The following is a 22,485-nucleotide window of genomic DNA, read 5'->3' as shown; positions in this document are numbered from 1 at the left end:
GAGCTGGAGGTTTACGTTGTGCCTGAGATGAAACACTGTCTTTTATCTGTATCTTGTCTCTTAAAGGAGGGGTACAAGGTTTGCTTTGAAAATGATGTCTGTTCTATTTCCAGGGGTGGGAGACAACTCTTCAGTGTTGCATGCCAGAACAATCTCTATGTTTTGGAGACACCTCTGGAGGGTGAGGGAGCACAGGCGAAGTGTGCAAACGTTCACACTCATGATTCATGTGCTTGCTTGTGGCACAAAAGAATGTCACATGGCTCTTGGGAGGATATACAAAGGTTACCCCAGTACACAGTAGGGTGCAGGATAAAATCATGTGACCAATCCCTAGATTGTAGGGCATGCAGAAATGCAAAGGTAAAAGGGTGCAGTTATCCCAGGGTGGAGAGGGTAACCACAAAACCTTTTGAGCTTGTGCACACAGACCTTTTTGGGCCCATGCCAAAGCCGAGTCTGGGCGGGGCCAGGTTTGTGCTGACACTGACAGATGATTTTAGCCAGAATGGCTGGTACTTTTCGCTGAGAACGAAAGGCGAAGCAGCGCAACTGATCAAAGATTGGGTTGTGGCAGTGGAACTACGGTTCTCCACCAAAGTGCAGGGGTTCAAGAGTGACCGAGGTGCAGAGTTTACTGGGTCTGCTCTGCAGAGTTTCTTCCGTCAGAAGGGGATACGTCACAAGGTGACGGGTGCTACTTCTCCTCAGGAGAGGGGCGTGGCAGAGCTCAGAAGTAAAGCTCTGGCTCAAGCAACAGAGGTTCTACTGTGTGACTCCGGTTTGCCTCAGAGTTTTTGGAGCGAGGCCTGGAGGACGGCCAATTTCACGATGAACAGGTCCTACAATTCAGTGGTAGGTGACACCCCGTATTCCATGCTCCACGGAATGAAGCCAAAGCTGCATTTCTTCCGTGTATTCGGTTCACAGGCCTGGGTGCCTGTGCCTAAGGTTCAACGAAAGCAAGGTGGCCCGAGGTTCCAGAAAATGATCTTCTGTGGATATGAACCTGCGGCAAAGGGGTGGAGGTTTGCATATCCAGAAGGTGATCAGACCAAGCTTCTGATCAGTAAACATGCTGAGTTCTGTGAGCAGAATGGTTGGTCAAGGATCCATGCGAGTCCTGACATTCTCTCAGAATGTCTGTCTGATTCTGAGGAGGAGGGAGAGCTAGAGGCTGAACCTGTTGCTGAGGACCAAGTCTCTGAACAGGGTCAAGAACAGGGTTGGGCATCTCCACAGGTTGTTAAAAGAGAGCCCAAGAGTGAGCCTTCGTCTCCTGTTAACAAAGTACAGAAGGCGCGAAGACGCACTAGGTCAGAGGGAGAGTCTTCTGATGTAGAAGACACACTTGCTGGCCACAGTGGGTCAGAAGGAGCACCTGAGTTTGTGCTCAGACGGTCCACTCGCACCACGAAGAGAGTTCCACCTGAGAGGTTTCAGGTCACCAGTGCGTGGATTGGTTTCGCACAGTGCGAACCTGGGAGTTTTGAGGAGGTTCAACAGTTGCCTGAGACAAATGCCAGAAAGGGACGGGAGGCAATGGTAAGGGTGTTGAACTCAAAGAGGTCTGTAGATGTGTGTTCACAGTTTCCATCAGGATGCGAGACGAGGGGGGGTGTGAAGAGAATCAGAACTTACAGGGTTAAACAGTTCTGAGTGACGTCTCACATTCTGAGGTGTGGCTATATTCACAGAGGGGAGTGTTTCTCTGTGTGCTTTTTTCCTTTCGCTTTTGCAGCGAGGCAGCAAGATGTGCGCTCTCTCGCCGGGGTGATTTAAGATGTTTTTCTACACAATTAAAGACTATTAGAGTTAAGCAAGAACTCTTGCGTGCAGTCTGATTTATTACACACACATTGCAACAGTTTCTAACTGCTGCGACGACTCTGCTACAGGAAGCTGACGAAGAGCTATCCACGGGAGTCCAGTGGGGCACAGGGAAGCGTGCCGGACTCCATCCAAAAAGCCACATGATCATCTTCATTGCCCTCCTCTGCACACATTTCAGCTTGTCAATTGTGGTGCCCAGAACTGGATTTTTGATACTGTTCTTGAACTCTCTACCTACACCTTTGGCATTCTGCATCTGTAGCCTGGCTTGGGCATTCAAATATTAGTGGTGCCCTGTGCGACACTAAAATCTGGCAGCCCCTTGAATCTTGCTCTCCGTTCTACAGCATTGCTTGGACTACTGCAATGCGTTCTACGTGGGGCTACCTCTGTTTGTTTTTTTAAAAAAATATTTTTTTATTCAATTTTTTAAACACATACAAAAAAGACAAGCACAACACATAATAAAGACAAACTAAAACAAAAACAAACATGTATAATTTCACAATCTTATTTTCGTATACCTTCTTTCATCCGACTTCCCCATACCTCTCTTTCACTGCATCCTTATTTTACAATTTTTTAGCAACCCGTCAATCCATTTATCCATTTAATTCCCTTTCATTAAGTTTTCCTTAATTTATTAGTTACAGCTGTAATTCTCTACTTCTTACCCCTTGACATCTAACCCTCCTCAATTTTACAACAATTTTTGAGATACATTTTAAATTTCTTCCAGTCTTCTTCCACTGTCTTTTTCCCCTGGTCGCGGATTCTGCCGGTCATCTCTGCCAGTCCCATAAAGTCAATCACCTTTGTCTGCCATTCTTCCAGAGTAGGTAGTTCTTGCATCTTCCAATACTTTGCCAGAAGAGTTCTTGCTGCTGTGGTAGCATACATAAAAAAAGTCCTGTCCTTCTTTGGCACCAATTGGCCAACCATGCCCAGGAGAAAAGCCTCAGGTTTCTTAGGGAAGGTCCACTTAAGGACTTTCTTAATTTCATTATAGATCATTTCCCAGAAGGCTTTGATCCTCGGGCAGGTCCACCAAAGGTGATAAAAGGTACCTTCCGTCTCATTACATTTCCAACATTTGTTATTGGGCAAATGATAGATTTTTGCAAGTTTGACTGGGGTCATGTACCACTTGTAGATCATTTTCATTGTTTTCTTTTAAGGCATTACATGCCGTAAATTTAACACCAGTGGTCCATAACTGTTCCCAGTCGGCAAACATAATGTCATGACCGATGTCTTGTGCCCATTTAATCATAGCTGATTTCACCGTTTCATCCTGTGTATTCCATTTTAACAGCAGATTATACATTCTTGACAGATTCTTAGTATTGGGTTCTAACAGTTCTGTTTCTAACTTTGACCTCTCCTTCTGAAATCCTATTTTCCTGTCTTGTTTGAATGTCTCATTTATCTGATGGTAATGTAACCAATCTCTAACTTTGGACTTTAATTTCTCATAACTCTGGAGTTTAACCCTTTCGCCTTCATATTCTAGAATTTCGCAATATCTTGGCCATTTAGATTCCATATTAAGTTTTTTAACCCCCTTAGCTTCCATTGGTGACAACCACCTGGGGGTTTTACTTTCCAACAGATCCTTATATTAATCCAGACATTGTATAATGCTTTTCTGACAATATGTTTTTTGAAACCCTTATATACCTTTACCTTGTCATACCATAGATATGCATGCCAACCAAAGCTATTGTCATACCCTTCCAAATCCAAAATGTCTGTATTCTCAAGAAGTAGCCAGTCTTTCAACCAGCAAAAAGCTGCCGATTCATAATAGAGTCTTAAGTCCGGCAGGGCAAACCCCCCTCTGTCTTTTGCGTCAGTTAGAATCTTAAATTTTATTCTGGGCTTTTTGCCCTGCCAGACAAATTTTGATATATCTTTCTGCCACTTCTTGAAACAGTCCATCTTGTCCAATATTTGTAAGGTTTGAAATAAAAACAACATTCTAGGCAATACATTCATCTTGATAGTAGCAATTCGGCCTAACAAGGAGAGTTTCAACCTTGACCATATTTCTAGATATTTCTTTACTTCTGACCAGCATTTTTCATAATTGTCTTTAAATAAATTCACATTCTTAGATGTTAAGTTTACCCCCAGGTATTTCACTTTTTTCGTTATTTCCAGACCTGTTTCACTCTGAAATCTCTCTCTTTCCTCTGTAGTTAAGTTTTTTTCTAACACTTTCGTTTTCTGTTTATTAAGTTTGAATCCTGCTACTTGACCAAAAGTCTCGATTAGCTCTAATACTCTTTTAGTACTAGTGTCTGGCTGTTGCAAAGTCAATACTAGGTCAACTGCAAATGCTCTTAGTTTGTAGTGTCTAACTCCGACCTGAACTCCTTTAACCAACTGGTCCCCTCTAATCATGTTTAACAAAACCTCCAGGACCGATATAAAAAGCAAAGGGGATATTGGGCACCCCTGTCGTGTGCCTTTTTCAATAGGAATTTCTTCCGTTACCACATTGTTTACAATTAACTTTGCTTTTTGTTTAGAATATATTGCACCTATACCGTTTTCGAAACCTTGGCCTACCCCCATCCCTTGGAGATTCTTCTTCATAAAACTCCAACAAATGCTGTCAAAGGCTTTCTCCGCATCCACAAAAATCAAAACCGCCTTTCTGTTAATGTCAACTTCTAATAACTCCAAAATGTCTATGATGTTCCTCACATTATCTGACATATGTCTCCCTGGGAGAAAGCCAGTTTGGTCTTTATGAATCTCCCCTATCAACACTCTCTTCAGTCTTTTTGCCAAAATGTCTGCAAAAATTTTGTAATCCACATTAAGTAAAGATATTGGGCGGTAGTTTTTAACCTGGTTCTTTTCAGTCTCTGTTTTCGGTATAAGTGAGATGAAAGCTTCTTTCCACGATTCAGGTGCCTTTCCCCCCTCCATAATTTCATTACAAACTTCCTTCAATGGTTGCATCAACCATTCCTTCAACGCTTTATAATATCTAGCGGTCAAACCGTCTGGTCCTGGTGATTTTCCCAATTGCATGTTCTGAATGGCACCCTCTATTTCTTGATCTGTTATTTTTTCATTCAAAATCATTTTACTTTGTTCTGAAATTTTTGGTAGACCATATTTTCTAATAAATTCTTCTATTTCTTGCTCGTTGACTGGCCCTTGTGCATACAATTTCCTAAAAAAACTTTGAAAGCAATTACTTATCTCGTTAGGTTTGTGGATAATCTTTCCGTCCATTTCTAGGCTGGTCACGGTGTTCAATTTCTGTTTCTTTTTCAATTGCCATGACAGAAGTTTCCCACATTTATCCGCTGATTCAAATGTCTTTTGTCTCATCTGCTTTATTTTCCATTCTATTTCTTGATTCATCAATTCCATATATTGCATCTGGTGATACTTTATTTCTCTCAGAATCTCATGAGACTTTGGTTTGGACCTCAATTTCTTTTCTCCTTCTTTCATTTTTTCTAAGATTTTTTCTTTCCTCTCATTTTGTTTTTTCCTCTTTATAGAGTTCTGTTGAATTAGGAAACCTCGCATCACGGCTTTGCTTGCGTCCCATATTGTTCTTTTCTCCACATCTGTTCTCAAGTTTATCTCGAAATAATCTTTCAATGCCTTTTGGGCCTTCTTGTGAATCTCTTCATCTTTAAGTAGGGTGTCATTCATTCTCCATCTAAAGGATCCAGTTGTTGTTAGTTTCATCTCCATCTTTACAGCGTTATGGTCGGAGCAGGTTTTTGGGCAGATTTCTACTTTTTTTACTCTTGGCGCCAGGCTACTAGTAACCTATATTTGGTCAATTCTTGTCCATGTCATTTTTGCTTCAGAGAAAAAGGTTCCCTCTCTCTCAAGAGGGTTCCTTGTTCTCCAGATGTCAATCAGATCCATAGTTTCAGTCATTTCAAAGAAAGTCTTTGGTAGTCTCCCTTCCTTAGATATCACTTGTCTCTGTGCTTTGTCCATGTTTGTGGAGACCACTCCGTTCATATCTCCCATCATTACGATTTTATAGTCCAGGAAGTCCATTAAAGTCTCGTGCAACTTCTTAAAGAATTCGGCCTTCCCTTCATTTGGTGCATAAATTCCAACTATCAAAATTTTTTCTCCTTGAACTTGTATTTCAATTGCCAGATATCTCCCTTGTTCATCTTTAAATATCATTTTTGGGACCAATTTTTCTTTCGCATAAATCACTACGCCTCTTTTCTTCACTTTATCTGATGAAATGAATTCCTGTCCAAGTTTCTTATTTATTAATAATTTCCTGTGTATTCTGTCAATGTGGGTTTCTTGCAAACATATTAGGTCTAATTGTTCTCTCTTCAAAATATGAAAAACTTGCCGTCTTTTTCAGGGAAGGTTCAAACCGTTACAATTCCAGCTAAGAAGTTGCAGAGACATTTTGTTACTTAATATCTGTTCCTCCAACTGCTCCCAGTTTTTGTTCTTCCTCTGATGGTGGTAAAAGCCCGAATGACAGGTTAGCAATGTCAGTTGGTTCTTTCTCCTCTACCGTCCCTTTCTGTAGATCTTCCAGGTATCTCCCCAGAAACTGTTCTTTATCTTGAATTGTTCTTATTTTTATCTTCCTTCCTCTGAAATTAAAAGATAGTCCTTGTGGGAATTCCCACCTGAAAGGAATGATATTTTTCTTCAGCAGGTCGACCAGGTCTTTAAATAAGGTTCTCACCTCCAAAATATATTTAGGGATATCTTTAAAAATCTGTACTTGACAGTTCTGGATCACCAGCGCCTTTTGATAGTGCAGGTTCAATATTTTATCTCTTTCTTCCTTGGATCTCAGTGTAATCAGGCAGTCCCTTGGTTTCTTCCCCTGTCTCCTGCCAAGCCGAAAGGCCGTTGTTATTTCAAGCTCATCTTTTTCCTCCCATTCTTCATGCCAAAATTCTGCAAAGTTGTTTCTAAGGAATTCCGCAAGGTCATCCCCCTCACTCTCAGGTACCAGTCTTAATTTCAGGTTTTTCTCCTTTCTCTGTAGTTCCAGTAAGGACAGGGCTGCATCATGTTCATTTACTTTTTTTCTAATCGGTTCAAACTTTTCCCTTGTCTCTTCTGCAGTATTTTTTGCACTTTCCGCGATCTTTCGTGTCTCAGAACTTTCTTGAATTAGTCTATTTATAGAGTCTGTGTTAGATGATACGCTTGCAGTGTTCAAATCCAATCTTGCTGTCAGTTCTGTCAATTTTTTGGAATTCTCTGTGGATTGCTTTGTTAGTGCCTCCAAAGATTGATTTATTTTTAACAATGCCTGTGTCATAGGATCCATAGATGCTGTTATTGTCTTTTCCTGTGCAGCTGGTGTTGTTCCTGATGTTGAGCCCCTTCTCTTCTGCTGTGCTTGCTTTGTTTTGAGTCTGGTTACTATCTCATCTGAACCACTCATGTCCTCAAGGTCGTTCTCACAGGAAAAAGTTGCAAGTGGAAAATCCCACTGTTTCTTTCTCAATGTAACAGTTTCTCTTTAGGCCCTCTAGAGGGAGCATTCAATTGTATCCAAAGGAAAAAGGTAACAAAGGAAGCAGGGAGAACATAGAGCAATGAATAAAAAGTTCAAGAGTTCACTCTGTAAATCCACAATTGTTTCAATATAACCAAAAAATCCGCAACTTTCTTCCCTTAAAGTCCAGTAACTTTGTTTCAGACAGAGACCCCACTTTGTATCCAGTTTAATCTGACAGTTCACTTTTCACGGTGCCTTGCTCTGGCAGCCCGACTTAGGGGGGGTTTGACAGTGAAAGATCTTTTTCCCCAATTATTTTCACGCAGGTTAACAATGTCCAATTATCCTCCCCCCTTCCCCTGCCTGTTGGGAGGAAATCTAGATCCGATGTCAGGTTTGACAAATTGCAAAAGGTTTTTCCTTTCAAATGCAGCTTACTCTTTTCGTTGCTTTGTTAGTCATGCAGTTCAGGGAGGCAGACTTCCTTATTTTATGCCTTTCCCGTTTTCAGTCAAATTTCCAAATTTAGTGTCCCGTTCAGTCCCTCAATCTTACTCACGGGTGTTGCAGTCAATTCTCAGTTTCAGGAAGGAATCGGCGCTCTCCGTTCATGGCAACGCGGCTTCACTCCACGGGCTGGGTAGCGACTCTCAGCACCGCGCTCACTCCCGATGCCGCTCCGGAGCCTTTAAAAAGGCTCCTTCACAGTACCGGGGGGCGCAAAAGGTGCCCACCGAGTCTCCTTGCTCACAGGCTTCTGCGCCTGTGATTTTAGGGGTCCCCCGCTCGCCGTAGCGGGTCAGACCCGAACACGCGGAGCAGTCCTGCCTCGGAGCTCGAGGCAAGGGCAGCCATTAAACGCTGGCGCCGACCGGAAGTCTACGTGGGGCTACCTCTGAAGGTGACCCAGAAACTGCAATTAATCCAGAATGCAGCAGCTAGACTGGTGACTGGGAGCGACCGCCGAGACCACATAACACTGGTCCTGAGAGATCTGCATTGGCTCCCAGTACGTTTCCGAGTACAATTCAAAGTGTTGGTGCTGACCTTGAAAGCCCTAAATGGCCTCAGTCCAGTATATCTGAAGGAGCGTCGCCACCCCCATTGTCCAGCCTGGACACTGAGATCCAGCGCCGAGGGCCTTCTGGCGGTTCCCTCATTGCGAGAAGTGAGGTTACAGGGAACCAGACAGGGGGCCTTCTCAGTGGTGGCGGCCGCCCTATGGAACACCCTCCCTTCAGATGTGAAGCAAATAAGCAGTTATCTTATTTTTAAAATACATCTGAAGGCAGCCCTGTTTACGGAAGATTTTAATATTTAATGCTGTATTGTTTTTAACACTCAATTGGAAGCCGCCCAGAGTGGCTGGGGAGACTCAGCCAGATGGGCGGGGTATAAATAAATAAATAAATAAATTATTGTTATTATTGTTATTACTACTACTACTACTACAGTGGTACCTCGGGTTAAGTACTTAATTCGTTCCAGAGGTCCGTTCTTAACCTGAAACTGTTCTTAACCTGAAGCACCACTTTAGCTAATGGGGCCTCCTGCTGCTGCCACGCCGCCAGAGCCCATTTTCTGTTCTTATCCTGAAGCAAAGTTCTTAACCTGAAGCAGTATTTCTGGGTTAGTGGAGTGTGTAACCTGAAGCGTATGTAACCCGAGGTACCACTATATTGTTATTATTATTATTATTATTATTATTATTATTATTATTATTATGGTGCCCCCTGCAGTGCGGCGCCAATTGTGGTCGAACCAGTCGTGCTACCATAAAATCACATCTGACATAAGGACCTTGGCTGGGATGTTGTTGTGGTTTTTTTACAGGGTGTGGAAACAGAACAATAAAGCAGCAAAATCAGGTTAGATAGGTTTGAATCGACAGGTCCCTTTTATTTTCCGCATTCTGCTTTCTCCATTTGGCCCCTTCTCTTCCTGCATCTCCCTGCTGCCTTCTTCTGGCCTTGTGCAAAAAGCTTCAGACAAAGAATCTGGGGCAATTGAAGCACTCTTTGCCTGTGCTTGTGAAGCCACGGTGCCCTGCAAGGCTACTCTAGTGTTGGAGCTCCCAGCGAAGGAGAAGGAACGAGCTGGACTTTTTCTTTGTCTTAGAGCTTAGGAAAGGCCTCCATTTTTCCCCACACAGTGATGAAAGTTCATTTTTTGCTGCAGCCAACCCTGGTCTCTTTCTCTCTCTCTGAAAGAGAGGGAGGGAGTGAAATGGTGACTGCTGTCTCCATAGAGCATCTGAAACAGATTTGCTCAGTTCCACTCACAGCTGAAGAGGCAAGGAAGTATTTCCAGATGTGCTAATGCGCCGCAGAGCCAAGAAACAGCGAAGGAAGAGGCGGGGGGCCATTCGCCCCGTCCCAAATGCTCTTGCCTGCAACTTTCCCTGCAGAAGGGGAAAGGAGGCTCTTTCAGAAGAGCACCTACTAAATTAGACACCCTGTGCAATTAGAGACTCTGCGCAATTAGATATTTCATGCAATTACTCAAGAGAGGCCATGCAAAACCATCTCCACGGTTCATTCGTACAGGATGTGCTTTAACGTTGCACATGCTATCTGACTTAGGTTGTCTCAAAGGAGCAGTCGGGGTCTCGACTCTTCGCCTCGTCGCCACCTCCACCCTTTCAAAGGTTTTCTCAGTTTTCCGACTATCAGTGCCCAGAGTGGAGGCGGAAATTTAAAACGATCAGCTTTCTAGCTAGATGAAAGACGCCAACTTACATTAAAAGTCTTACCAGCAATTTAAAGTATCCTGCATGGGTGGGTGAGACTTTACATTGAAGCAGGCAGCCTCTTTTAAAATAAAATGAATGATAAAATTGCTGCCTTCTTTGTGCCATTTGCAGGTAAATGCTTAGAAAGAAAGAAAGAAAGAAAGAAAGAAAGAAAGAAAGAAAGAAAGGAAGGAAGGAAGGAAGGAAGGAAGGAAGGAAGAAATTGTCCAGTAGCACCTTAGAGACCAACTAAGTTTGTTCTGGGTATAATAATAAATAATAATAATAAAATTTTATTTATATCCCACCCTCCCCAGCCGAAGCTGGGCTCAGAGCGGCTAATAACAGTAAAAGTAACACAGCATTCTAAAATCAGTTCATTCTAAAATCGTTCAAAATCAGATTAATGGCAACCATTGGGATAGAGTTCTGTGAGGATTACCAAAGGAGGGAGTCAGACTGTGCCTTGGCTGAAGGCCTGGTGGAACAGCTCTGTCTTGCAGGCCCTGTGGAAAGATGTCAGGTCCTGCAGGGCCCTAGTCTCTTGTGACAGAGTGTTCCACTGGATTGGGGCCACGGCCAAAAAGGCCCTGGCTCTGGTTGAGGCCAGCCTAGCCTCCCTGTGGCCTGGGACCTCCAAGATGTTTTTGTTTGAAGACCGTAAGGTCCTCCGTGGGACATACCAGGAGAGGCGGTCCCGTAGGTACGAGGGTCCTAGGCCGTATAGGGATTTAAAGGTTAAAACCAGTACCTTAAACCTGATCCTGTACATGCACACGAAAGCTTATACCCAGAACAAACCTAGTTGGTCTCTAACGTGCTACAGGACAATTATTATTATTATTATTATTATTATTGACTGCGTCAGACCAACACGGCTACCTACTTGAATCAACAATTCCTAGTTTAATTGTGACTCAGAACAAATAGGGGGGTGGCGAATGAAGGGTCTGTATGGACGGGCAAAGGGCATGTTCATAACTCAGCTCATTAAGTTCAGATGTGATCCTACAAATCAGGCAAAAGCAAACCACAGAATAGGATTTCCCAGACATCCCCAAAAGATTGAAATTCCTCCTTCTCCAGGACCTCAGGAAATTGTGGCTCTGTGGAAGGAAAGAGGGTCTCCTAAAAACTTTCAGCACCTGTTAACAAGCTACAACTCCTAGAATTATAAGAAGCAAAAAGGTCTCCCATTGCATCTTCAGTTTTGGACCAGGCAGCAGGAGCCAGGAGGAGGAGGCATCTTGTTCTTGCAGATCCAAGCATCATTTGAGTGTGTGTATGTGACATGGGTGGTGCTGTGGGTTAAACCACAGAGCCTAGGACTTGCCGATCAGAAGGTCGGCGGTTCGAATCCCCACGATGGGGTGAGCTCCCGTTGCTCGGTCCCTGCTCCTGCCCACCTAGCAGTTCGAAAGCGTATCAAAGTGCAAGTAGATAAATAGGTACCACTCCGGCGGGAAGGTAAACGGTGTTTCTGTGCGCTGCTCTGGTTCGCCAGAAGCAGCTTAGTCATGCTGGCCACATGACCCGGAAGCTGTACTCGGCCAATAAAGTGAGATGAGCGCCGCAACCCCAGAGTCGGCCACAACTGGACCTAATGGTCAGGAGTCCTTTTACCTTTACCTATGTGCCCTGCTGTCAGGAAAACCAACACAGGCTAACAGCCAAAACGTTAGATTTGAACTGCTGGGCCTGAATCTGAACCTGTACTCAGCCAGGTCCCTCTCTGTGTGGCCTTGGACAAAAACAGTCGTCTCTCCAATCGCCATTTTTTAAAACTGTCATAACCTGAGAACTTAAGAAGAGGCAAAGTGCTGGATCCGACCAAAGGCCCATCTCCTCCAGCAATCTATTCTCGCAGTTGCCGACCAGATGCCTGTGGGGAGCTTGTAGGTCACGTGACATTGCTGGCACATTTGACGGAGGTGGCTGGTGGACATCTTAACAGCAAACACGCAAGGAAATTACACATCTGGACATCTTTGGCTTCTGCTGACCACGTCTTTCCCCTGTCCATCCTCCCCCTCCCCAAATTGGAAATCTAGTTCCAGAAGGAATGCATTTCTGTGTGTTTTTCCACGTTCAGAATTCTCCAAGGAGGAGCTAGAAGTGCAGTTAATAATGAGCATAATAATTAACGATAAACTCTGCAAGCGCTGGCAGCAGACAAAGTTAATGACACCCCAAGCATTGCCAAACTAGAGACTCTCATGAGATCCCAAAAGCAAAACTCGTCCAGTGCTCCTCATGAAAATATTTTGACTGTAACCACAATACTCTTGGCATCCTTCTGGTGTTATTTATTCCTTCTCAGATAATCAGGATTTACAGTAGTTACAAACAGTGCCATGAGTGATCTTAGAAAGGGTTTTTATTGTGAACTGTAACACAAGGGCTCAGCACTGTTTTTAAAAAACGAATTGATTCAGCTTACCCTACCAGTGAACATGACACTTTATAGGATAATTTACACAGCTAAAAGAAAAAGAGATTATCCTGCTCCTACATTTTATTGGTATATCTCCTGTTTGACTAGCCTCGCCACCTGGTAGTTTTTAGCAAAAGGTGGATATAAATGTTTCCTATAAATAAATTAAAGTGAGGTCCCCACTGTTGGGAGTGAAGCAAAGCTTGCAATAACCCACCAGAACCAGAAACCACTGAGTTGTTGGAAAATCCTTCCAGACTTTACTTCCTTCCTGCTTCTTCTCCAAGTTCAGTCATTATGAGCTAGCCTGCGCTGGGGCCAACTTATTGACTCCATCTTGGGCACATGTAGAACCTGCCCTTAGAATGGCTTTGTTTGCCATGTGTAATAAACCTTAAGTTTTCTTTATCCTTCCAACCACCAATCTTGCCAGGCTATTTCTACCTGAACACAGCTGCACTATATTTCCCAAGCACCAACACTTGGTCCACACAGCTTACAGTCTAAAAGTTAAGGCAATATACTTTTGATATATTTGTAATTATGTGATCTCACTCATGGGATCATCACCTTGTTGTGGTGAGTGGGCTTGCACATTCCTTGTGAGCGAAGCCGTCGGGAGTCTTGTACTCCCAGCAGGGTCACCCATCAATGGTGTCTCCCCAAAATTTTACTTATCACTTGGGAAGACAGGCAAACTAATGCCAGTGTACTGGAAGAAGTAGAATCATAGAATCATAGAATCATAGAGTTGGAAGAGACCACAAGGGCCATCGAGTCCAACCCCCTGCCAAGCAGGAAACACCATCAGAGCACTCCTGACATATGGTTGTCAAGCCTCTGCTTAAAGACCTCCAAAGAAGGAGACTCCACCACACTCCTTGGCAGCAAATTCCACTGTCGAAGTAAGGATCACTAGTGTTGAAGCAATGATTCTCCAACATCAACTTCATTGGACTGGTCATGTTGTTCAGATGCCTGATGATCGTCTTCCAAAGCAACTATTCTATTCCCAACTTAAGAATGGAAAGCGAAATACAACAGAGGTTTAAAGATGCTCTTAAGGCAAATTTTAAAAATGTAACATAAACACTGATAACTGGTGTTATGTACTGAGTTGAATAGGATCCAAATTGCAGCTGTCTGATTGTTCCTAGAACAATAGGATTCAGAATGCAGCAGTCTGATTGGTCTTAGAACAAAAGGATCCAGAATGCAGCAGTATGATTGGTCCACAGGAGCCACCCAATCCAACTCCAGGTGGAAGTGAATCCGCAACCTGATTGGCCTACAGGAGAATCCCGAAATTAGCCAATCACGTGGAGCCTATTGTGTAAATAATGTATATAAAACAGACATCTCAGGGGAACTTCCATTCCTCACTACTATGAGCTTAATAAAGAGCATGAAATCCGAGTATATTTCAACTGGGAAACACTGGTCTGCAAATGCTCTAATTGGAGAACAACCTTGAACAAAGGTGCCATGGGCTTTGAAGACACTCGAACTCAGGATGCAAGGGAGAAACGTGCTAAGAGGAAGGCACGCTTGGCAAATCCACACCGCGATCAACTCCTGCCAGGAAACCTATGTCCCCACTGTGGAAGGACGTGTGGATCCAGAATTGGCCTCCACAGTCACTTACGGACTCATTGTTAAAACCGTGTTTATGGTTTTGTTGTTGTTGTTTAGTCGTTTAGTCGTGTCCGACTCTTCGTGACCCCCTGGACCAGAGCACGCCAGGCACCTCTGTCCTCCACTGCCTCCCGCAGTTTGGTCAAACCCATGCTGGTAACCTCAAAAACACTGTCCCACCATCTCGTCCTCTGTCGTCCCCTTCTCCTTGTGCCCTCCATCTTTCCCTACATCAGGGTCTTTTCCAGGGAGTCTTCTCTTCGCATGAGGTGGCCAAAGTCTTGGAGCCTCAGCTTCAAGATCTTGTCCTTCCAGTGAGCACTCAGGACTGATTTCCTTCAGAATGGAGAGGTTTGATCTTCCTGCAGTCCATGGGACACTCAAGAGTCTCCTCCAGCACCAGAATTCAAAAGCATAAATTCTTCGGCGATCAGCCTTCTGTATGGTGTTTATGGTGTTTATGGAAGACAATCTTATTCAGCTACAAGTGATCGCCAAAGAAGAATAATTATGTAATCTTTTTCATGTTGAGCATGCTTTTAACTATGGAAAAGCAGCATACAAATAAATTGATGCATGCTCAGGCCATTGCCTGCGAGGACAGCAGACGCCTGCCAGCCACATGGACACAGCTTTGCATTCTGTGGCAGAAGGAAGTTCAGGAATCAACAAACAAGATGAGCTGGGTTCTGCTTCTGCCTGCTTCCTTTGGCCCAAAGCTTTCGGGATATATTAGGAGTGTATGCCACAAGCCTGGAACAAGCCCTATGAAGTTGGCAAACACGACTGCAGGTTTATACGAGGTTTATTCAGCTGGCAAGGCACGATCCCTTGGAAGCGGTGGCGTTGGGAGTTCTTGTTTGTCTTGAACAAAGCAGTATACCTTATCTGCCCCTGTTGGGCTGCAAAGGAGGTCAGAGTTTGCACAAGTGGCGTGACTGAGAGTATTCAGTTAACCTCTTAACCACAGAAGGCAGCTTGCCTATTTATAGGCAGGCCCCAAAAATAAATCCCAACGTCACGTGGGTTCTGCAGTTTTGTTTGTTTAGCCAGTCAAAGCATTTCTACCTCCGCTCCTCAGCTGGAACGGCTTACAGAGTGGCTCACCGAGAAAACATAATTCCTGCCTTTAAGCTTAAGATCTAAACAGACACAGCACAAAAAGAAAAAAGCGATGGGCAGGGAGGAGGAAAGCAAGGCACCCAGTTCTTAATGTTACAAGATTCTTATAATGGTCAGTTAACAAGCTGCTCACATTTTTTATTTTTTGAAAAAACAGGCATTGGTGGCCTCTAAGAAAAAACAGTTACCCCCAACTTTCCTGGGTTTTAACCGGTATTTAGTCCCACTTCCTGGGAGTGTCAGAAATACATTCAAAAATTGCTGTCCTTACAGGGTGGGGCTTTGAGTTTTGAAGGCCTGCCTGGAATCTGCTGATGTGATAATTTATCTGTTAGCAGCTGCCAGAGTGTTGGCACACACACACAAAAATGCACATATTCATGAAAATAATAAACAAAAACAGATTATATCAAGGGAAGTTGCTTGGAAAAATGTGACTCAGTCTATGACAAAGCTACAGACCTAAAAGGCAGTGGTTAACGAATTTTTCATGCAGACATTAATTATTTAAAAAAAAAAAAATCTTAATCCGATGAAGGAATGTGGAGAACTGAATTTAAGACTGGGAAAATGAGAAACAGAGAAATTGAAATTGACAGATTCACCCACCCCTAATTAATTAATTAATTAGGGTTGCCGTATGTCCAGAATTTTCCGGACGTATCCGAAATACCGCAGCCGGAAGCAGTGTCTGTGCGGACAACCTCTATCTGGATTTTCACTGTTTGAGATACGGCAACCGTAGTTTATATACATATATATTGCAAGGCAGTATCTCGGTGTTACACAAATTATGTTCAGATTTCGGCTGCTTATTTCCACTTGATCCAAGGACCATAGCTGCGGCTCCCTCTAGAGGAGGCATGGGGGATGACTCTACAAGGCTCCCAGAGAATGTCCTTTGAAGGATGCGCCTCCAATCCCCATTTCTTGGGGTCCCAGAAAAAGTGAGCAGCAGCAAACAGTGAAAATAGGAAGGGAACTTTGTCATGGTGAAAATGCACCAGATGGAAAAGGGAGGTAGTTGTTGTTGTTGTTTTTTTTGGGGGGGGTTGCTAGAGGCAGAAATAGGCATTACATACCTCTTCGTGTGACCCCACCGTTGGTTTAACAGATTGATTTAATGTATTCTTAAGTTTTTAACTTGGTGCGCTGAATTTGTTTCTCTTTTTTGCACACTGACATTATGTTTGCAAGTGTTGGGTGGTTTATACATGCTTCAAATAAAATAAAGGATGGAAGGAATATGGAAGGAGTAGTGATGTATGGAAGTGAGAGCTGGACCATAAAGAAGGCTGATCGCTGAACATGGGATGTTTTTGAATTATGGTGCTGGAGGAGACTCTTGAGAGTCCCATGGACTGCAAGAAGATCAAACCTATCCATTCTTAAGGAAATCAGCCCTGAGTGCTCACTGGAAGGACAGATCCTGAAGCTGAGGCTCCAAGACTTTGGCCACCTCATGAGAAGAGAAGACTCCCTGGAAAAGACCCTGATGTAGGGAAAGATGGAGGGCACCAGGAGAAGGGGATGACAGAGGATGAGATGGTGGGACAGTGTTCTCGAAGCTACAAACATGAGTTTGACCAAACTGTGGGAGGCAGTGGAAGACAGGAGTGCCTGGCGTGCTCTGGTCCAGGGGGTCACAAAGAGGCGGACATGACTAAACAACAACAAATGGAAGGAGTTGAGGATGTTAAGCCCAGAAAAAAGGAGACTGAAGGGAGATAGGAGATCTTCAAATATCTTAAGGGCTTTCACATGGAGGATGGAACAAGTTTGTTTTCTCCTGCTCTGGAGGGTGGGACTCGAACCCATGGCTTCAAGTTTCAAGGAAGGAGATTCTGACTAAACATCAGGAAGAACTTTCTGATGGTAAAAGCTGTTTGACAGTGGAATGGACTCCTTCGGAACGTAGAAGTCTCGCCTTCAGTGGAGACTTTTAAGCAGAGATTGGGTGGCCACCTGCCATAGATGATTTAGCTGAGATTCCTGCATTCCAGGGAGTTGAACTAGATGACCCTCAGGGACCCCTCCCACCTCTACAATTCTCAGATTCCTACTGAGCTCATCGGTTAAAGTAAAAGCAAGAGACCCAGCTAACCCCTCCTTTGTGTCGAAGTGCAGGCCTAGGGTCCCTCAGCTTCATTTTGGGCAGATATTGGCGTCCACATCCTTGTTTGCCTGTCTCCAACCACTGAGCTTCTTCTCCTGACGCATTCCCCCCCCTTGACGGCGCTGCATCAGCCTCCTTTCGCAGCACGGGTTTCATTTCATCATTGGTGCATCGCGTGGTTTGCTCTTCGTTTCATCTGTGGATTTCAACTTACATAAAGCACAAAGCTGGTGGCGCTGTGGGACGCGGGTGGCGCTGTGGATTAAACCACAGAGCCTAGGGCTTGCTGATCAGAAGGTCAGCAGTTTGAATCCCTGCGACGGGGGTAAGCTCCCATTCTTCCGTCTCAGCTCCTGCCCACCTAGCAGTTTGAAAGCATAGAATCATAGAATCATAGAACCATAGAGTTGGAAGAGACCGCAAGGGCCATCGAGTCCAACCCCCTGCCAAGCAGGAAACACCATCAGAGCACTCCTGACATATGGTTGTCAAGCCTCTGCTTAAAGACCTCCAAAGAAAGAGACTCCACCACACTCCTTGGCAGCAAATTCCACTGTCGAACAGCTCTTACTGTCAGGAAGTTCTTCCTAATGTTTAGGTGGAATCTTCTTCCTTGTAGTTTGGATCCATTGCTCCGTGTCTGCTTCTCTGGAGCAGCAGAAAACAACCTTTCTACTAGCACGTCAAAGTGCTAGTAGATAAATAGATACCGCTCCAGCGAGAAGGTAAACGGCATTTCCGTGCGCTGCTCTGGTTCGCCAGAAGCGGCTCAGTCGTGCTGGCCACATGACCCGGAAGCTGTATGCCGGCTCCCTCGGCCAATAAAGCGAGATGAGCGCCGCAACCCCAGAGTTGTCCACGAGTGGACCTAATGGTCAGGGGTCTCTTTACCTTTAATAGGGGAAGGGGGCGAAATGAGCTGCCCCAATTTCATATTCTTTCCCCACTGCCTACAGTGTCCCCTTGCACCGTGAATCGCTGCAAAGCCCATTCATCACAGCCAGAAGTTTCCAAGGCAGAAGAAAGGGATTCGGAGGAGTAGCAGGTGCAGAAGGCAGCCTTGCCAGAGGATTCTTCTGCACGAGCCCCAGAGAGAAGGGGGGGTGGATGTGGGAGAAAGTGACGTGAGTGGGTTTTAATGGCTGGAGAGAGCCGTTCCAGCACAGCTCAGCGAGAAACTATGCACGACCAGGGAGGCTTTTGGAGAGATGAAACCAGATAGGGAAAGGGCTGGTCGGTGGCTTTGGGGTTATGAACTCAGGAGCTGTGAAATACTAGCTCAGCTAAAGACCCGAGGCCCAAAAAAACAAGGATGAGCCTGGCTGAGATACCAGAAAGCCAACTTTCCCCTATCTGATGTCCTCTATGACGTTTTGGACAACCACTCTGGGCAACTTCCAACAAAATATTAAAATACAATAGTCTGTTAAACATTAAAAGCTTCCCTAAACAGGGCTGCCTTTAGATGTCTTCTAAAAGTCTGGTAGTTGTTTATCTCTTTGACATCTGGTGGGAGGACGTTCCACAGGGAAGGCGCCACTACCAAGAAGGCCCTCTGCCTGCTTCCCTGTCACTTGGCTTCTCGCAATGAGGGAACTGCCAGAAGGCCCTCGGCGCTGGACCTCAGTGTCCGGGCAGAACGATGGAGGTGGAGACGCTCCTTCAGGTATACTGGGCCGAGGCCGTTTAGGGCTTTCAAGGTCAGCACCAACACTTGTGAATTGTGCTCAGAAACGTACTGGGAGCCAATGTAGGTCTTTCAGGACCGGTGATATGTGGTCTCGGCGGCCGCTCCCAGTCACCAGTCTAGCTGCCGCATTTAGTTGTAGTTTCCAGGTCACCTTCAAAGGTAGCCCCACATAGAGCGCATTGCAGTAGTCCAAGCGAGAGATAACCAGAGAATGCACCACTCTGGCCATCATTTGGCAGTTGCTGGTAAAGGTAAAGGTAAAGGTACCCCTGCCCGTACGGGCCAGTCTTGACAGACTCTGGGGTTGTGCACCCATCTTACTTAAGAGGCCAGGGGCCAGCGCTGTCCGGAGACACTTCCGGGTCACGTGGCCAGCGTGACATCGCTGCTCTGGCGAGCCAGAGCCGCACACGGAAACACCGTTTACCTTCCCGCTGGTAAGCGGTCCCTATTTATCTACTTGCACCCGGAGGTGCTTTCGAACTGCTAGGTTGGCAGGCGCTGGGACCGAGCAGTGGGAGCGCACCCCGCCGCAGGCTGGTAGGTGCTAATAAATACTTTCTCTTCCCACTTCCATCACGTCATCTTAGAGTTGACACCGACATTGGGTTTTTTTCTTCATCCTGCTGCTGCTCCTCCCGGCAAGGCCCTCTTTGTTTCGGGGGCCCTGCACTTTGTGGTTCTGTTTTTAAAAGGCAGGTTTGTCTCCAGCTATGCCCAATGCATAGTGCAGCTGGCCAATCAGAAGTCATTGTACTGAAGGCCTGTCAGAACGGTCAGGGATGCAGAAGTCCTTTGTCTCTGCAGTCTTGAGAAGGTTTCCAAGCACCATAAATTTATTTATTTATCTTACAGATCCCATAAAGAATCCCGGAGCAATTTGACCCGCGCTGTAGATTCACATTAAAAAGTACTCTGAACCAAAGCCCTCCTGCCAACCCTCCTTTTTTAAAAAACATATTTTTCTTAAAGATTTCATGGTTTACTAAAATATGTGCAATGTCTTTTTTTTTTTCTCAAGTTACATTTTCTACATATCCCTCCTTGAAAGTCTTTCCATGGGATCATGATGGGTGCATTAAATTGTTTCTAACCCAGTTTACGAATTAACATTTTAACTTCTGCAAAGTCCTGAGATTTACTAGCAGCTGTTTTGGAGCAGGGCTGAGTTATAGAGGCGAGCCTTCTGCACGCTGAGGTCAAAACAAGCTGGCTCGTATTCAAATGTATCTCCAGGTAGAGGGCAAGAAAAGGGGGGCAGGAGGAGAGGGGGAGAGGGAGAAAGAGAGAAAGAGAAGAGGTGTCGTGTTATTGAAACCACTTCCAAAAGTTAAGACTCCTGCCCTTCAGGTACATGGCGTTTCACAGGATCTGTAGGCAAGGAGGTGTTTTTAATTTCTCTCAAAGTGTTATCTTGGATACCTTCCAGGGCCTAATCAATCACCAATGTCCTAGCGCTGGGAGGGTCTAAGTATTTTAGAACAGGTTTCTCGAATGAAGGTTTTTTCAAAGGCAGAAAGGGACGAAAGGGACAGAGCGGGAACTGGCAGCCCCAGGATGTGATGCAGGTCGGAGGGGGACCCAAGACATGGTGTGTGTTTCAAATGCTGTTCCTTTCGCTTGCTATTGAACCTTGCCAATAGGTAAGTTAGGGGAGTTTTTAATATTTGAGGTTTTATCGTGTTTTTCATATTCTGTTGGGAGCCACCCAGAGTGGCTGGGGAAACCCAGCCAGATGGGTGGGGTATAAATAATAACATTGTTGTTGTTGTTGTTGTTGTTGTTGTTGTTGTTACTACTACTACTACTACTATTAGGTAAAGGACCCCTGGGTGATATGTCAAGTATCACTAGCCTTGATGTAGCATTGTCTGACTTCCCTACAAACAAATCAGAACGAATTCTCATTAAATGGCCAGTGTCATCTAATCTCCCCGCAAGCAAATGAGGATCAATGCACACACAGAAGGGAAAAAAGAGGTAAAGGACCCCTGGACGGTTAAGTCTAGTCAATGGCGACTGTGGGGTTGCGGCACTCATCTCACTTCAGGCCGAGAGAGTGGCCAGCAGGACTAAACAGCTTCTGGCGCAACGGAACACCGTGACAGAAACCAGAGCAGTGCATGGAAGTGCCGTTTACCTTCCCGCCAGGGCGGTACCTATTTATCTACTTGCACCAATGTGCTTTTGAACTGCTAGGTTGGCAGGAGCTGGGCCAGAGCAACGGGAGCTTACCCTGTCTTGGGGATTCGAACCGCCGACCTTTTGATTGGCAAGCCCAAACGTCTCAGTGGTTTAGACCACAGCGCCACCCACTCCCATAAAAACCTTGCCAATATTGCTCACCCTGCAACACCACCAACAGAACCACTCTCAGCTGGGAGACAAGACTGAAAGCAAAGTATTGTTATGAAGGTTGCGCAGCACCCCAAATCTCTGCTGTGTGCTAGGAAGATTCCAGAGGGTTCCACACAGAATGGCTGGAGCAACTCAGTCCGATGGGTAGGGTAAGGGTAAAGGGACCCCTGACCATTAGGTCCAGTCATGGCCGACTCTGGGGTTGCAGTGCTCATCTCGCTTTATTGGCTGAGGGAGCCGGCATACAGCTTCCGGGTCATGTAGCCAGCAGGACTAAGCCGCTTCTGGCGAACCAGAGCAGCGCATGGAAACGCCATTTACCTTCCCGCCGGAACGGTACCTATTTATCTCCTTGCACTGGCATGCTCTCGAACTGCTAGGTTGGCAGGAGCAGGGACTGAGCAACGGGAGCTCACACTGTCGCGGGGATTCGAACCGCCCACCTTCTGATCGGCAAGCTCTAGGCTCTGTGGTTTAACTCACAGCGCCGCCCGCGTCCCATCAGTCCGATGGGTAGGGTACAAGTAATAATAATAATAATAAATATTATTCTTCCAGGCGTTCATCTGGAGTTGTGTTTCCGTTGAGGAAATGGAGGCACAGTGGAGGCTAGTGTCTTAGAAATATGGTTTATTGTATGCATAGTTACATCTGGAGTCTTCAGTGGAGGGGGGCAGAACATCGTACCCCAAGGGCGACTCTTATTGCTCCTCTCAACGCCCCAGCAAGCTCAGGGCCAAAGCTGCAGTCTTACCTCTTGGGGTCTCTTGGAGTAGCATCTTCCAGCCAGTGCCAAGATGGTTCTGCCTTTATTTCCCTCACGGAGTTCTGCGCACTTCCTTTCTTGTTCCTAGAAAGCCCCTACGCTAATATTAAAACCGCAAGTGTTGCCGTGTGTGTCTGTGTAGAATATCTTCTCCTGCCTGCACTAGATGGGGGTGTGATGTCCTTCACAGAGGTCAAAGTTTTACAGGCCTCATTGAAAGTGATGCAAATCAGATGGCGCACTTGCAATGTTATCAAAGATTTGCAACAGAATTTTTAACTCTCTCTCTCTCTCTTGAGACAGAAATAAGTTGCCGGCTCA

General features: G+C 45.2%; 1 protein-coding gene across 1 annotated transcript in view; it reads right to left on the bottom strand.

The window, feature by feature from the left end:
• The window catches only part of LOC310841985 (uncharacterized protein), a 73,860-nt gene extending 51,607 nt beyond the window's left edge, over positions 1-22,253 (bottom strand). Inside the window, exon 1 of the mRNA XM_083733800.1 lies at positions 22,153-22,253. The gene's annotated coding sequence lies outside the window, so the exon portion shown is untranslated. The remainder of the gene's footprint in view (positions 1-22,152) is intronic.
• Between the last annotated feature and the right edge of the window lie 232 nt (positions 22,254-22,485).

This window comes from Podarcis gaigeae (assembly GCF_964106915.1).
Source record: "Podarcis gaigeae genome assembly, chromosome: 3".
Taxonomy (NCBI): Eukaryota; Metazoa; Chordata; class Lepidosauria; order Squamata; family Lacertidae; genus Podarcis; species Podarcis gaigeae.
Note: the sequence above shows the minus strand (reverse complement) of the source record. Positions and strands in the feature narration are given on the sequence as shown.